Here is a 15,557-nt window from a genome sequence, read left to right as displayed (position 1 = left end):
ATAGGATCATCTCACCTACCTGTGACACCTACTAATGAGGGCTATGTTTGCATTACTAAATTGTCGCCAAGATTGCTGAAGAGAAATAAGCACTTCTAGGGCAAGCTTTGTCCTGTCTCAAAGAAGTTATCCAGAGTACCTTGGTATTTCTTGTTTCTCTCCACTGGCTCTACGAGAAGCCTGAACAACCAGCTCTGTGCGGCTTTCAAGAGTGTAGGCACCTAAAGCTAGTTGAGGTTGCCAACACAGCCACATACTCCATGCTCCTGCCTGGTCTCTTCTGCTTTTTGATGTTCCCAGGGACTCTTGAGCTCCATGTTTCCCACCTCCCAGAGAGAGGAGAAAGAAAAAGATGTCATGCTGCCAGGCTGAAGATCAGCTGAATGTTCTGGAAGCCAGGACCTGGCACACCACAAGACACAAGACAGGCAGGCTTAGATGTCTCAGAGTATCACTGACACCTACTGCCAGTTTCTAACCATAAAGCCTGGCCAAGTAGAAACCAGTATATTTCCTCCAGTGTGAAAACTTTTAAAGATCATGTAGAAATAGCAACTATGCCACTTAAATTTGTAAAATACAGCTGCCTGTGGTATACTGCCCTTCACAGGCTGGGTGCAGGTCTTGTGTAAATTCACCAAAATCAGGGAGAAATTGTAACAGGAACAGAGCACAAGCCCTAGCAGAATGACAATAGCAGGCACATTAAGTAGCATACTGATTCAGTTCACTAAACTGGGCACTATCCCACTTTATTTAAATAATCAGAGCGAAAGAGACATTTATAGAATGAAAAGTTTGGAACAAAGTTAGATTTAAACAAAACTGAATGAAATAAAAAGGTGCATTTTCAGTTGGCAGAAAGAAATAGGCTATATTTGGATTTTGGTCAGAAATGCAAGGACTGTTTTTATCGCCTCTAAATATGGTAGCAGAACTCTGAGGTCCCCGGTACTGGAAGTGATTCTGGAGGCACATCCTCTTTGGAAGAAGATTAGGGTAATTTTCCACACATTTGTGTTTATTAATAGAGGGGGGGAAGAAAGACTCAAATGTCTCAGAATTGATGGAACCTTGTAAAAGCCTCAGGGACAGGAAAAGCTTCTCTTCCGAGCCTGTACTATACACTCTAGCAGGCATCTTGCATCAAAGCATTGCTGCCTTCAGCCATCCCCCTCTTCATCCCAAGAGAAGTTGAAAAATCACCAGGAATCCCTAATCCATTTGAGAACATTCTTTTGAATCTGTTTTCAGGCAGGTGTTTAAGTAAAATGACACAGAGTTCAGTTCACAACTATTAGCTCGGCAACGAACAGGGATGGTCCCAGTTTCTACCCAGTTTCCACCCTTCCAAAAGGTGCTAGCAGAACCCAGATGCCCTTGCTGAACAATTAGGTGGCTCAGCTATTTCCATGGGGGTTTTTTGGGGCTTTTTTTGGTTTTTTGTTTTGTTTTGTTTTTTGGAGTTGACGGCCTGACTAATTGCTGGGTTTTGGTTTTTTTGGATGCATTTGAGCCAACAGCCAGGTGACCTTGATCTCACCATGCTCTGCCAGCTGTTCCATGATGCTGTCTGCTTACTTCTCACCTCCCTCCCTGTTCCCACCTGCAGAGTGCAGGGGTTCAGCTCATCCCAGCAGAACACTCTCCTTTTTCCCTTCTATTCTGCAGAGAAAGGTCTTCAGACAGACAAGACCACAGTTTTCAAACTTATTGACTTCAGTGGAGTGACTTCAGCTTCTACCTGCACAGCAAACAGAGTGAGGATGTGCAGTGAGCACCATTGACGTACAAGTGAGGAGCTCTGGGGTGATCTAGCTCTCCTAGCACTTTCATGCAATCTTGTGCCCTCCACAACATCTGTGACCTGAAGTTTCAGCAGGATGAGATACCTGCCAGGGCTGAAGAAGCAGTGAAAATGGGATCACTGAGATCCAAAGGTGTGACTGCAGCTCATACTTGAGTCACCTTCAGCTTCCAGCTCTGGTGCTGACAGCAATATTTCTCTACAGACTGTGCAAATCTGCCCAGGGCCCTAGGTGAGCACTTGGCTGAGGATGTCCTCAGCGCCACAGCTCCCTTGTTATTTGTACCCCAGCCAGGAAACCTCAGGTGCACTGAGGATGGAAAGCCAAGCAACAGTCCACCCCCTGAGCTGCACAACAGCAAAGGTGTAAACCAAAATGCATGGAACTTCCTGGTACTTTGGAGATCGAAATGCAGTTGTTGGCTTGCTGGATGGAAGGGATGCAAACAGACTACACAACCTTCTGAAAACATCCTGTAAAAACATGCACCAGCCTCCCTGTGAAACAGTATCACATTAACTACATGCATTCACAGAATCATTCAGAGGCTTTTAAACCTTGTGATCTTACTGGAAGAGGAGAGCTGAAAGCAAGGCATTTATTTATAATGAAGGCATTTACAGAGGACTCTTTTATCTGTTTACTGTGTGGTACCAAATAGAGGATTCTGCGAGCATGCGCATCAGATAACGCTGAAAAATGTATCTACATTATTCTTGTTAAATATCTCACTAATGTGAAAGAAAGACTAAAGGTCATCTGTCAAATGTAGTTGTGAGGCAGGAAAAAAATCCTCTCATGTTGCATATCTTGAAACCTTTCAGCTCATGATATTTTTGTTGAACAGAGAAAATGTGATCAATGAATCATTCAGAGTCCTGTGCCTAATAATGGAAATCAAGAATGCCTTTTGATGATGAGTTTAAGATGCTTTTATTAACCTGTCTCAAGATGGTTGATTGCTTCCTAATGTGACGAGATCCTCTCCAGCACTTGAATTTTAAATATTTAGAGATCTTTATTGTCAAATGCTTCTCAATAATACTTCCCAATAAATGAATTATTGCGCAAATTAAGCTCAAGGTAGTTTCTAATAAAATTTCAGTATTCTGTAAAGACTAATCATGTTCTATTAAGTACTTCCTAAAATAAAGGTAACTAACAAGAAGACACCTGGAAATTAATGAGGGACTAGATAGATCTCATTTTCTTTTTAGACTAAGTTTCTGAGTATGTAAATACTCTAATTTCTAATTCTAACTGCCTCCAGGCCTCCAGTTAAATTTTGGCTCACCATAAGAGTGCATATGTGAGTAGAAATTAATTCATCTCTGCTCAGGTCCTAAGGAGCAAAGCCATTTTCACCCTTAATGCTTTCTGATACAAAATCTATTTGCATCTCATTGACTATATAGATTACATTCACATTTGTTTCACAATTCTGTTACACAGTTAGAGAAGTTCAAAGTGATGTCTTACTAAATGAGAATCTGGCTGTTGCACATAAATTTTCACTCCTGTTTCAGGATGACAATTCCCATTTCATTTACACAAAAGTGAAAAACAAAGAAATCCATTTAAATCCACCGGACTGTACAAATGGTAAGACAGAGTAAGAAAATTGTAAATTAGATGAGATGAGCAGCAGTGTTCCACATTTAAATGGCTACATGCTTTGTAGAGTTAAAATAGATAGTATTTTGTTCATACACACTTTTCAAAACTCTGACAGCTTAGGCCTTCTTCTTGAAAGACAGTTCCAGTACAAATTCTGAATTTATACAAGGAACAGAGCACAGCTTTTCATTAGGTCATGCCAGCCCCAGCTATTAATGGTAGAGGAGTTTCCCATACCCTGCTTTCACCTGGTGATATGTTAGAAGACAAATTATTAATAGAAAATTAGGCTGCTATCTGGTCAAATTCATTTGACTTTGCTTAATTGTGCAGCTATATGACATAGTGCTCAATTGTCTCATCTGCCATCTGCTTTAGTGTCAAGATGAGCTTTTTCCCAAGTGACATTCTGTTGTCAGTTGCAGGATTCTTGACATTTCAAAATGTCTTTGTTGAGAGCTTTATGGTCTACTTCAGGTTTCCACAAAAAGCATTGTTGATCACCACTACAGGAGTTGCTGTTTGTGGCAGCCAAGGGGGTTGTTCACCCTGCCTTCTCTAGGCAGCTCCTTAGAAAATTCTGAAGCTTTGCAGTCCTTTCTCCCAATTCTCTGCCAGTTTCACAGTTCCCTGCCAGTTTCACTTCTGAGTGAAGAATTCAGATGGGTTCACTTGGTCTGTTTGCTATTTTGCTCTTCACTTGATCTACGTGTCCAATATTCTTCTGTTCATCTGTACAATGCAAGTACGATATCAGAAAATCAATGTTGGTCCCATTCCATGAGGCCTCAGTCATCTCCATATAGGTCTGGACTGCAAGAGTTAATATGTTATGGAGATGCTCATCTTATTGTTTCCAATTTAATTTAATGTGGACCATATTATACTGTGTATTGTATTCTATTCTGAAGGGGGAACCTCTCACAAGGCAGCAGTCGTGCACAAAATGGTGTTATACTCTCTCATGAGCTGAATATGAATCAAGCATGTGGTGCTGGAAAAAAAGAGAAAAAAAACAAACTGAAACCATTCTTACCCTAAGGGGTACTAAAAGGAAGGCAGGACATTCATTGGCCAGATTTGGGAGTTATGTTACCGATTTTCATTTGGGGTATCAAAGCCTAAGAAAGATGTAGGCACATTTAAGAGCTTTCAGGGGACAGAACAAAGAATAAAAAGCCTGGAGAACCAACCACAAACGAAGATGACTTAGAGGCACAAGTATCATCACTGCAACTTCTGGAGGTCCTTCCCTTTCACAGTGCTGCAAATGTGTGATTTTTGAATTCTTGACAGAATCCTTCTAGCCCACAAACACCAATGTGTTCTCTTGGGAAAACTTTAAAAAATCTCAGGAAATTGTAGGGAATCGGTGGGAAAAGCTGCCTTCCTGAAGTCTCGTTCACAGTGTCTGTGTGAGTATGTAATGCAAATTACAAGGATGTTACTAATTGTCTGGACTATCTGCATAATTTTTTTTCTCCTTCCACACCCTTTTCAACAGCTTAGCTTAATTGTACTCTCTCAGGGTACCTACCTGTATCTTGCAGACACTCAGACAATTAGTAACACCTTTGTACCTAACTGTGCCCTAACTGTACCCTCAGAAACAAAGAAAACAGAGCAACTCTGGCCAGATGCTGTAAATCTGTGCCCTTCTAATGAGCCTCACTGAGAAGCTGTGCACAAAAGCAGGCTCAGGTAGCTGGCAAAGCTGATGTAATTCAAGGCAACACCAAGTTACTCCTGTCAAGGCTCAGGCTGGAGACCTGTACAGTAGCAATGAGAGAATTTGGTTTGTAAAAGCTTTCTGGATAAAAAATCCCACATAGCTTTCATAATGAATTTAAATAACCTCTCAAAAATACTTGGTACCATACAGAAAAAGGTCACAAGAGCACTTCTGCTTCCAGAAGTGGTAATTAACATATTATTTGGCCTTGTATTTTTTAATTCTTATAAAGTTACATACATGGCCAGCAGTTACTTGAGGACTCTGTTGTACTAAGGTTAACAAAGAACAATTTTACTGAGAAACTCTATAAGGTGCATGAGTGGACTCACACTGAGAGCAAATACACAAAGTGTCCATGTGAGACACTTCCCAAAAGTTGTGTAGGTTGAAACATATCAGACATCCAGCAATCTCTTTCAAATGTTCTATTGGTAGCCATGCTCCCTCATGTTGATGTCACAGTGAGAATGCAGGGCTTTTTGATTCTGTGCTCAGTGATGTACACTACTGGAGAATTTTGTTTTCAAAACACACAGTTAAATGCAAACCTCACTTCAAACCCTTTAATCAGTAGGACTCTTCATGCGCCTGAGTACCTTCTTGAATGAAGCTGCAAACAAGAGGAGTTTCCTCACCTAGTTTAGCTAAAGATGAAGCTGAGAGATGAAGCAAGGTAGCAGTCAGTGTATTTTGATTTGTCTGAACAGCTCTCATCTACATTAGCTCTCATTATCTTGGCAAACCCCCTCACTGCCCACAACATGTGGGAAACCTAGCCAAATTTTGCTCTTCTCTATCCAACACAAGTGTAACATATTAGTGTGCTTTTAGTGCTACTACAGCAAAAGTTTGCTACAGATTTCATGTCAAAATGTGTTTTCTGGACCCTAGAAGCTCTATCATCCCCTCCATTTTCAGACAGAAGCATAATGTGACAGAAACTTTTCCTTGAAAACTGCTGTTGTGCCACTCCCCTGAAAGACAGCAAAACAAAGGAGTATTTCAAGTCACTTCGGGGGCTTGTTCATCTGGGCTTTTTGCAAAGAGCAAGTTTGCAACAGTGCTGAATTTTTCAAATTTATAATGAAACCAACACAGAAACATAGCCTGTGTCCTGTTTGATCACATCTCAGCTAATCTGAATATTAAAAAATTGGTAGGTTTCTAAAAGGAAGGAATTGAAGGTCCAGTTCATAAAGTTCTTAAATTCATGCTTAATACAGTCTGCTTGGGCTAACACAAGTGGCTAACTTGCACAACAAAAGTAGCTAGCTGAAGGGGGCAGGGAAACAGGTTTGCAAGGATAAATTCTTTTTATATGTATGTAATTTTAAACTAGTGTAATTTACACAGAAAATGCAAACTTGAATGTGAAAGCATAAAAGGCAAGATCCATTTTTTGCCCCAGAGGACAGCAATCAATACTGCAGTCAAAGTGCATTTTCCCTGTATGTAAAGCAAAGATTTCATGCCACTTCAAAAACCACTGCTAAATCCATTGAGATGATGATCACAAATCTTTCAACTTCCAATCCAAGCCCAGCCTTTTTGCCTAAAAAGATGTTTGATAGTATCCATCTACTCTTCTTTTTGTTCAAATTGCTTGAGTTTAGAGGGTTTATTTAAAAGACTTAGTGTCAGATGCTTCCATCATAATAATCCATAGCCTGAACACAGTCTGTGAATATTCTCTGTCCAGTCCTAAATCATCTACTGGGTTGGTTTTTTTTCTTTCTCTAATCAGCAAAAACATAATGAGAATATGCTTTACTCAGAGCTGTTTTGCACAGCTTGAGTAAATTGGAATTAAGGAAAAGCTGTGATCATTCAAACCATTTATTTAAAGAGATGTTGCTCACGTCCTTCTTCCCTACTGATCTTCTAAGAGGCATTTATGAAGTATTTTTCCATGTAGCTTTCCTCTTCTTTCACCTACTCTCTCTGATTGTAGAGGTCTGTATTTTCATTGGTGTAGGCTACAAAACCCAGGAAAGGCCTTACCAAATGAGTGGAAAGCAATTGCTTTCCAATACACAACAGTGCCCACGGCAAAAGTGCAGCTGGGATTTTCCATGATCCTGTAATTGACGAGTAACATCAATCAGGGTTGACTCACAAGCTTAATTCACAACTCAACTATTTCTCAAACTTACCATCAGCTCTTTCTCAAACTTACCAACACCTGTTTCTCACACTTACCACACCATTCACACCTATCATGCGTTTATATCAGGGTATTATAGGAAAGTTCAGCCTGCCTTACTCACAGTTTAGTAAGTACGTTTGCCAGGTTCCCAGAAATGCTATGTAGACCTGCACCAGAAACTCATCCTCTGACACACCTGTGATACCTTGGGGTTTAGCTTTCTATTTCTTTTTCTTTTCTTTTCCTTTTTGATTTTGGGCTGCTTTGGTGTGTGGGTCTGGGTTTCATATAAGGGGATAGTAAGCTCTCTTCACAGAGTAGGTAGACACAACAATGCCTTCTCTAGCTGGAGACTCAAGGACAGCCAGATCCAGATCTCAGGCCCAAGAGTATGAACAATGTGGACTGAAGAGAGAAAAAATAATAAGGATGGGACTTCATGGGCTGGGGCTGCAATTGGACAATTAGCTCCTGTATGCTAATGGAACAAAACTTATAAAAATATGAGATCTTGTCACCAAGCCCTCTTTTTGCTTCCATCTTGGAGCCATCTGGGCAGAACCAAAGCCATGGCTCTGGTACTGCCAGGGTGTGGCCTTTGAAGGCCCTTCAATAAATATCCTCTTATTCCCCTTAACTCTGTCTGGCCTCTGTTCCAGCTGTTTAAGACAGCACCTGGACACTGAAAGTGCCTGCTCTGGCCACCAACAAAACAGTCCAGAGACAAGCTGCAGCAAGATTTCCTCACAGATCATGGGAATTCAAACTTGGTGCAACACAGCAGTAATTAGAAACACTAATGGGCATGATCAGGGTAGAGCACAGGCTATGAAGAGCAGTTTCAAATATAGGGGCAAGTAAATACAGTAGGATTAATGGGCTTTGTAGATTGAATTGAAGACGTCCCTGCTCAGTGCAGGTAGGAAGGACTAAGTGGGCTCTAAAGGTCCCTTCCAGCCCAAATTATCCTGCATCTGCTTTAAAGCAGTGAAGAAGGAACAACAGAAGGGAATGAAAGTCATGAGAGGAAAACAAAGATCCAGGTGATTGTTTTTGTAGAGAATCCCCAAGGCACTCCAGATAGCATATTCTGGACAGAGCAAAGCAAGTATTTGAAAGCCCAAAGAGGAGACAGGTGTAGCATCATCTTGAAGAGAAAGGGAAGGTGTCCTTTGTCAGAGCCAGGGATATTTGGGCAGCTAGAGAATGTACATGCTTGGCCCTGTAAGTGCTATAGAGAAAGGGGCAATAGGGAGCAACAATGCAGCCCAGAAAACATTTGTATTTCCATAGAGTACCTCACACTGACAGATAGTCCAAGAAGCAAAGACTGAATATAAGTTGTATGAGAAATCTGCAGGTTTTAAACCAATAGTTAACAGTGTTGTGGATTAAGTAATTCATGCACCCTTGGCTAAAGAAGCAAGCCTTCTATTTTGCCCCTTTTGTTTATTGTGTGAATATATATATATTATTTTCATTTGGTTGCTCGTAACTACTGCTACACACAAATTTGCCCTGCCCCACTTTAACATTTCCTTAGTAACTCAGAAAAATTACAGATTGAGCAGTTCCCACAGTATGTGTAGGATTCTGAAAACTGAGAATCTGTCCTGTTTTTTCCCTTATCACGTAGTGTAATTGCTGAGGAGCAGAGGCACATTGCAGAAAACAAAAAGAATAAAGATGCACTGTGCAGAACAGCTGATTTGGGTTTGTGGCAGCATGAGGGAGGCTCTGAGCAGCTCAAAGAGTCTCATCCCCTCCAAGGACTCCAAAGCCCTGACTGCAGATTAGGACAGGGATTTCCTGTCCCAGCTCTGAGGGCTCTGATTCAGCAGCAGCAGCAGCAGCAGGGAGGTTACCTTGTGATGGCCAATGTCATTGCTGCGTCCAGTTATTCCCACTCCACCCATCTGAGATGTTCCCAAACCTTTTGCAGGAATGACTGAGCAGTCTGGGTAGCAACTTATTTAGTTTATAGTATATTATAATAAGGTAACAGCAAATTGCTGCCATATTCCCTTAACACAGCAAGCTGTAAACTCTGGTTGCTACAGGAAGAGCTATGGGAGGTCTCTGCAGCTACAAGAGCAGTTAAGCCACCTTTACAAGACAGACTTCTTCAAGAAGAGGTTTGGTAGGCTGTATAGGTACAAACCAGGATTGCTTCTCCAAGGAAAGCCATCCCTGATTGTGAGTCAAGCTGTGGCTGATTCCCTCAGGAAAAAAAACAGTTTGAGAGATTGCTGTTCCCTCTCAAATGCCTAGCCACAAATTCGCACTCCCACCCCACCCCAGAAGCTGTGCTGATTCAGCTACTCTGGGAGTATGGCCTGAAATGTGTGAATTGACCATGATAATCTCCAGGACTTCTTTTTCACCATAAGAACTATTTTAACCAAATCTGTCGTCACTTGGTAATGATGCAGAGCCACAGCCCTAGGCTGTATGACATTCAAAATGAATAATATTTGTTTAACAGAATTTCTCCTAATTTACTCTAAGCCATAACATACATCCTAGGTAGAAGCTCACAGAAATTTACAGATGATTCTTGTCTTGCAAAACTCAGCTGTGGTTACATGTGGTTGAAATCCTCCTTAATATCTTGGACTGAACTTTTAAAGTGTCCTATTTATGTGCACAAAAAATCCTAAACCAAGACTATTTTCCCATATCATTAATAACTATCAACTGGAAATGTATTAGCAAGACCTTGAAGTCTTTAATGTAGCTTTAAGAACAAAATGGTCTAAAACTACACTGAGGACAAAAGTCCATCCTGACAGATCAGCCTTGCTGATGAATGGAAAAATGGAGGATTAAAGGTTGAAAACCATGTTTGGGAAGCCTTTTTCTTGCTGTCTATTAGTGCTGAGGCGTTCAAGACACCTTTGGCAAGCAGGACCTCAGCAGGCATCTCCATGTCATCCAGCAAGGGCTGGGGGAAGATTCAGGCAGTTGAGGCGCATTATATGGTCGTGGTATGTGTATGAAATGATGCTTGGACCTATGTCTAGTCTCAGGTTCAAATTTCCCCAAAAGATTCCTGAAGAAGCATGGTCCTGAGTGCATTGTACTATCTTGCTTTAAGATCAGGCCTCATATTTTTTCCTTTACCAAAATCAATATTTGTATCTCTTGCATATATGAATGCTGTTATCTGCGTAAGTTTAATCACATGGATGGAGTATCTGTACATGCACATAAAAGGATGAGATTTTTCTACTGAAAATACGTTCTAAGAAGGCCACTGGCTGGGACGGGGATTATTTCTGACCCAAAAAAGCAAGAGAATATAGGGACTGGCATGGTCATTGCCAGCAGACATACATTTACCCTTCTCTCAGATTCATGGTATTGAACCTCTTGCTCCATTTAATTTGTCTTGTGTGCTTCTGTCAACAAAAATCAGTAATGACTATGCCCCATCTTTTATGTCATGGATGGAGACTTTCATGTTTCTCACTTCCAGGGCTGGAGATAACTCCAACCCAACCCAAGAACAGAGGAACTTGTTTTGTTCTTCTGTTTACAAGTGCAGACTTAATCAAGGACAAATCTCTGAGCATGACAGATTTGTTCTAAAGAAGGAAATGTGTTCATTGGCTTTTTTTAACTTGTAGAAGTAATCTTATGCCAAAAAGTAGGTCTACTCTAGACAGATGATAAGAAGGACTGACCCTGGAACAGGAATGTGTTACTATGTTGCCATTCTTTCCATCACTGCCAGATAAAGTTCTCATTCTGTTCTTTAAATTATCCTAAAAAACACCCAACAGAACCAAGCCACACCATTGCTGGTATTTCTAATATTAAGACTGTGCTACAAGAAAACTTTTTCAAACAAAAATCAGGTCACAGTTAAGCTCATAAAAAAAGCAAACCACATCACAATCTGTTCTCAGTCTGATTCCCTAATGTATAGCAAGATAGGCACCAAGCACTTGGGAAGGCCTCAAATTAGCTTAGCTTTGTTTTGTTTACCCAAAATCAGTTCAGTGAAACCACACAGTCACAACCAGTCAAATGATGAAAATAGATTCTGGTCTACCCATCACTTTCCACAGTGCCTGCAGTCATCCAAATCTCCCTGCTATCTCAACAGCTATCTGTGCTCTGGCTTCTGCACCAAAAATCAGGCTCTGCTTAGTTATCCACTTGTAACTGCATTCCAAACTACCTAGCCTTAGGTTCTGGAACTAGAGCTACAACACTCCTAACTTTCATCTGCACAGTTTTGGGGTTTTTTTTCATAAATACAGCATTCTGCTATAATCACATGAAATCTTTGGACAGAAAATTTAAACCTGCTCATTTACAATCCAACCAGAAAGGTTTTGAAGTGTGAGAGCACAGATAATATCATCCCCATCACCACAACTTGCTTAGAATTAAGCATGTCCCCTATGAGGTTCCTAGTAAAGCCTTACCATGGTGAAACCAGGACTGCCCCATTATCTGTAATGAGTAATGTAATTCTTGTAATAGGAAAAGCTCTGACTACCAGATGTATTTTTGTTATACTGCTGAAGTCAACTCACACATTTTATAAAAGAGGGTGCCTTAAACCCCTATTTGTAGGGGATTTTTTTATTCCTTACAGGCAATTTTTAACATTATATGGACTAGTGACTAGGAAAGAGCCTGTTTAGCCAAATTTGCATTCCTGTGTTTTGTTATTTGGACTGAAAATGCACTTACATGTCCCAGGAAATAGAACATATGCTGAAGTACATGAAATGTAAGTTACAGGGGTTAAAAAAAAAGTATCAGGAAGCAGAATTGGGTCCATAAATTGTTGTACTTAATATAGCTTCAGTGAGCAAACAACCTCTCCCTCTTACAAAAAAAAAAATCCTACAGCATAGATTTTTACTTCAAAATGTACTGAACAAAGTCAGTGGAAGGGAATTATTCGGAGATAGTGTGGATATTTTAAGGGCACTTTCTACTATTTTCCAAAATTATCAGCACTTTGAGTTTGCCTGATAAAAGTGTTCTTCATAACAATCCTCACAGCAGGCTTATGAATTGATAGAATCATCTTGTAACTACATCTACTGCCATCCAGAGGTAATTGGCAAAAGTTTGAAGAGTAAATCTAAGTTAATGGTATCACTAACAGTGAGACATGAATCCTGTACATTACAGCAGCTCCTATCAAACACAAACTTTAAGTTGCAGCCCAGCTGAACAGAAACCACAGAAATAAAAGGTAAGTAGGATAATTCTTTATTCTTTCTCACAAGAAAAACAAACCTGACAGTATGTCACGTTGATGCAGTAGTTCTTTTGGTGCATCACATATATCTTGCATTATGCTTTCAAATAATCTTTTGGACAAATGTTTCTGTAAATTATACTCTGCCATATTATGTTTCTCATGCAGCTAAATTTTTCATGTGGTTAAAAAAAAAAAAGACCCAAAACTCTACAGCCTTCTTCATCTGAAATAAAAACTGCACTTTGCAAGAGAATCCAAGCCCTGCCTGGTCACCCCCCAGTAAAGAGAGCAAGCAAAGAGTATAGCATTAAGTACATATATGCACATACTGTGACATGTATTGCTATTGTTCACACTGAAGAGGTAAAGTACCTCAGGGAAAGGGAGAGCAATGATGAAATTGTTCAATTATCTATGGATTGTCAGACCCTATAGCTGAGCACAACCAACAGGCAGTCTGTGAAATGTGATATTTGATATGCCAAAAAGAACACAGGAACCCCAGAACTGAGATGATCAAAATGCATAAACACTTCTAAAAAATCATTCTTTTAAAAATTGCCGGGAAAGTCTTTTTAAAAAGCTGAATTAAACATGAGATAATAAAAACATTCATTTCCTAAAAGCTGTTTCTATAACTGAACGTTGGTATTACCCTTTCATCTTTTGGAAGGCCCAGATTTGCAGAAGTACACACACATCTATTCCCTTGATAGAAGCCATGTACATGGTTGCAATCCCCAGCTCTAAGCTGGGAGTACAAGCTCAAAGCATGGCTGTGATTACTACAGTCAGCTCAGAAGCCCCTCCTCAGAATGGGACAGTTTCCCAAAATATCCATGACTGTTTACAAATCTCTGTTTACAAATCTTTTCCAATACTCTTCCAGCTACTACATTCCCAACCACAATGTGAAATCACAAGCTGCAAACTCCAAAAGTAGGGTCCCGCTCTGAGGTGCAGATTCCTGGAATATACAAAAAGGCTGGAATCCAGATCAACACAGCAGTTTCCAGAATGTAATTTTTACCTTCTGAGATTCCTCTGTGTTTTCAGGTAAAGAAAGAAGATCAATTCCTGGCATGCTCTCCTTCTGCTATTCCAGTAGCAACTTTGGAAGTGCAAGAGATGATGTCCTCTCAGCCCAAGGCATCTATCTGAAGCATTCTGGACTATGTACAAATACAGACCAAAAGAACTCTGAGAGTTCGCTACATAAGGATAAAACAGAAGGTTACCTGGATCAGTGTAAAGGTATTAACCAGACTTTACCAAAACACTGGGTCTTGCAGTTCAAAAGTTCAAATTTATGCCTAAATCTAGAGAGTGCCTATGAACCTCTTCAAAGAACTGTCTTTAAAATTAGTTTTATCTGCAATTCCAGGTGAAAGTATGAGCTACCCACGGCACAAAATACTATCCAATGCCATCTTGTGGTAAACAAGAAAATAGTCCATGCCAACCAGCTTGGATTTAAACGCATAGGGATTCTGTTGCTCCATAGTATACAAATCATGCTCAAAACGGCTGACTTGAGGGAAAAAAATTTCCTGGTTAGAGTGTGGGTAAGTTGTGTTATGCTAGCCATTAGAATTTGTGAATCAGCTATTTGTCCTCACCTTACAAACACAGTATTTTGTTTCATTTCAACAACACTGCTGTGGCATTACACTCAGAATCCTTTCCATCACTCCAAAACTAAAGTAAAGGCAAAGATGGGATAATGACTTGAAGTAGAACTATATCTTGTATAAAAACACCCCTCATTGCCCTGCACTACAGCTAAGTGCTATCATGAGCTTGTTTTTAGGGCACCATGGATCAACTCAAAATATCATGGCCACACAAGCCAAATCACTGTATAGCTATAAAAGGATTCTTCTGGAGCCCATTTGTTTAAAAATAGCATGGAGGTATCTGTGACCCAGCTGATCTTTAGGAGCACACCATATCACCCCCATCACCTCACTTATAATTATGTCTGTGGAGACATCTGCCAGATGACACTGCTTCCCAAATGCTGTTCCTCCCCTCCCTTCTCTGCGGGGAGATTTACCCACAACACCTGTGTCAGTGTTGGTGGAGCTGCAACACAGCACTTGAGTTTTGATCCTGTGAGGAGCACTCAGTGGGACTGCTCTACAGCAAGGAGCATCAGAAAGGATCGTATGCTAAAAAAAAATCATCAAAAACAACCAAACAAACAAAAACACACACACACGCAAAAAAAAAAAAAAAAAAGTTCTGTCACAGTCTCAGTGTTTGGATGCCACAGCATGTCCCTAGTGCACACAAAGGCAAGGGACGCTGCAGGGCCCCATTGACTCTCTACGATGGTCCTGCCACTCTGCTCTTGGCATCTGCCTCCCCTCATGTCCTGAGTCTTCCCACATAAGTTCCACCTCAGCACCACTCATGGCGGCAGCAGGAGACAGATTTGGGGCCACCCTGAAGCCCACACAACCCCAGTCTGGGGCTCACTGGGGACTTCATCAGTATCACTGGTGATCATCAGTATTATAGGTGAAGGGTCCGGAAGATAATGAGGAACGGCCAAGGGAGTCAGGGTTGTTTTGCCTGGAGAAGAAGAGGCCCAGGGGTGATCTTATCCTCCTCCACAACTAGGAGAAAGTGCGTTGTAGCCACATAGGGTTTGGCCTCTTCTTCCAGGCAATAGTGACAGGACGAGAGGATGTAATCTTGAACTGCACCAGGGAAGGTTCAGGTTGAGTATTAGAAACAATTTCTTCACAAAAAGGGTGATAAACACTGGAATGGGCTGCCTAGGGGGGTGGTGGAGTCACTGTCCCTAAAGATTTTAAAGAAAGACCTTGTGGCATTCAGATTCCTGGTCCAGTTGACATGGTGATTTTTGGTCAGTTTGGACTTGATGTCCTCAGAGGGCTTTTCGAGCCTAATTGATTCTGTGATTCTGTGACTGGAAGTGCATTTCCATAAGCCACGGCGGCGGGGCCCCTGGCAGACCGGGGCTCCCCTGGCACACCGCGGGTCCGGCAGCCG

Source organism: Geospiza fortis, unplaced genomic scaffold, assembly GCF_000277835.1.
Source record: "Geospiza fortis unplaced genomic scaffold, GeoFor_1.0 scaffold121, whole genome shotgun sequence".
NCBI classification, from domain to species: Eukaryota; Metazoa; Chordata; class Aves; order Passeriformes; family Thraupidae; genus Geospiza; species Geospiza fortis.
This window is presented reverse-complemented; position numbering follows the sequence as displayed.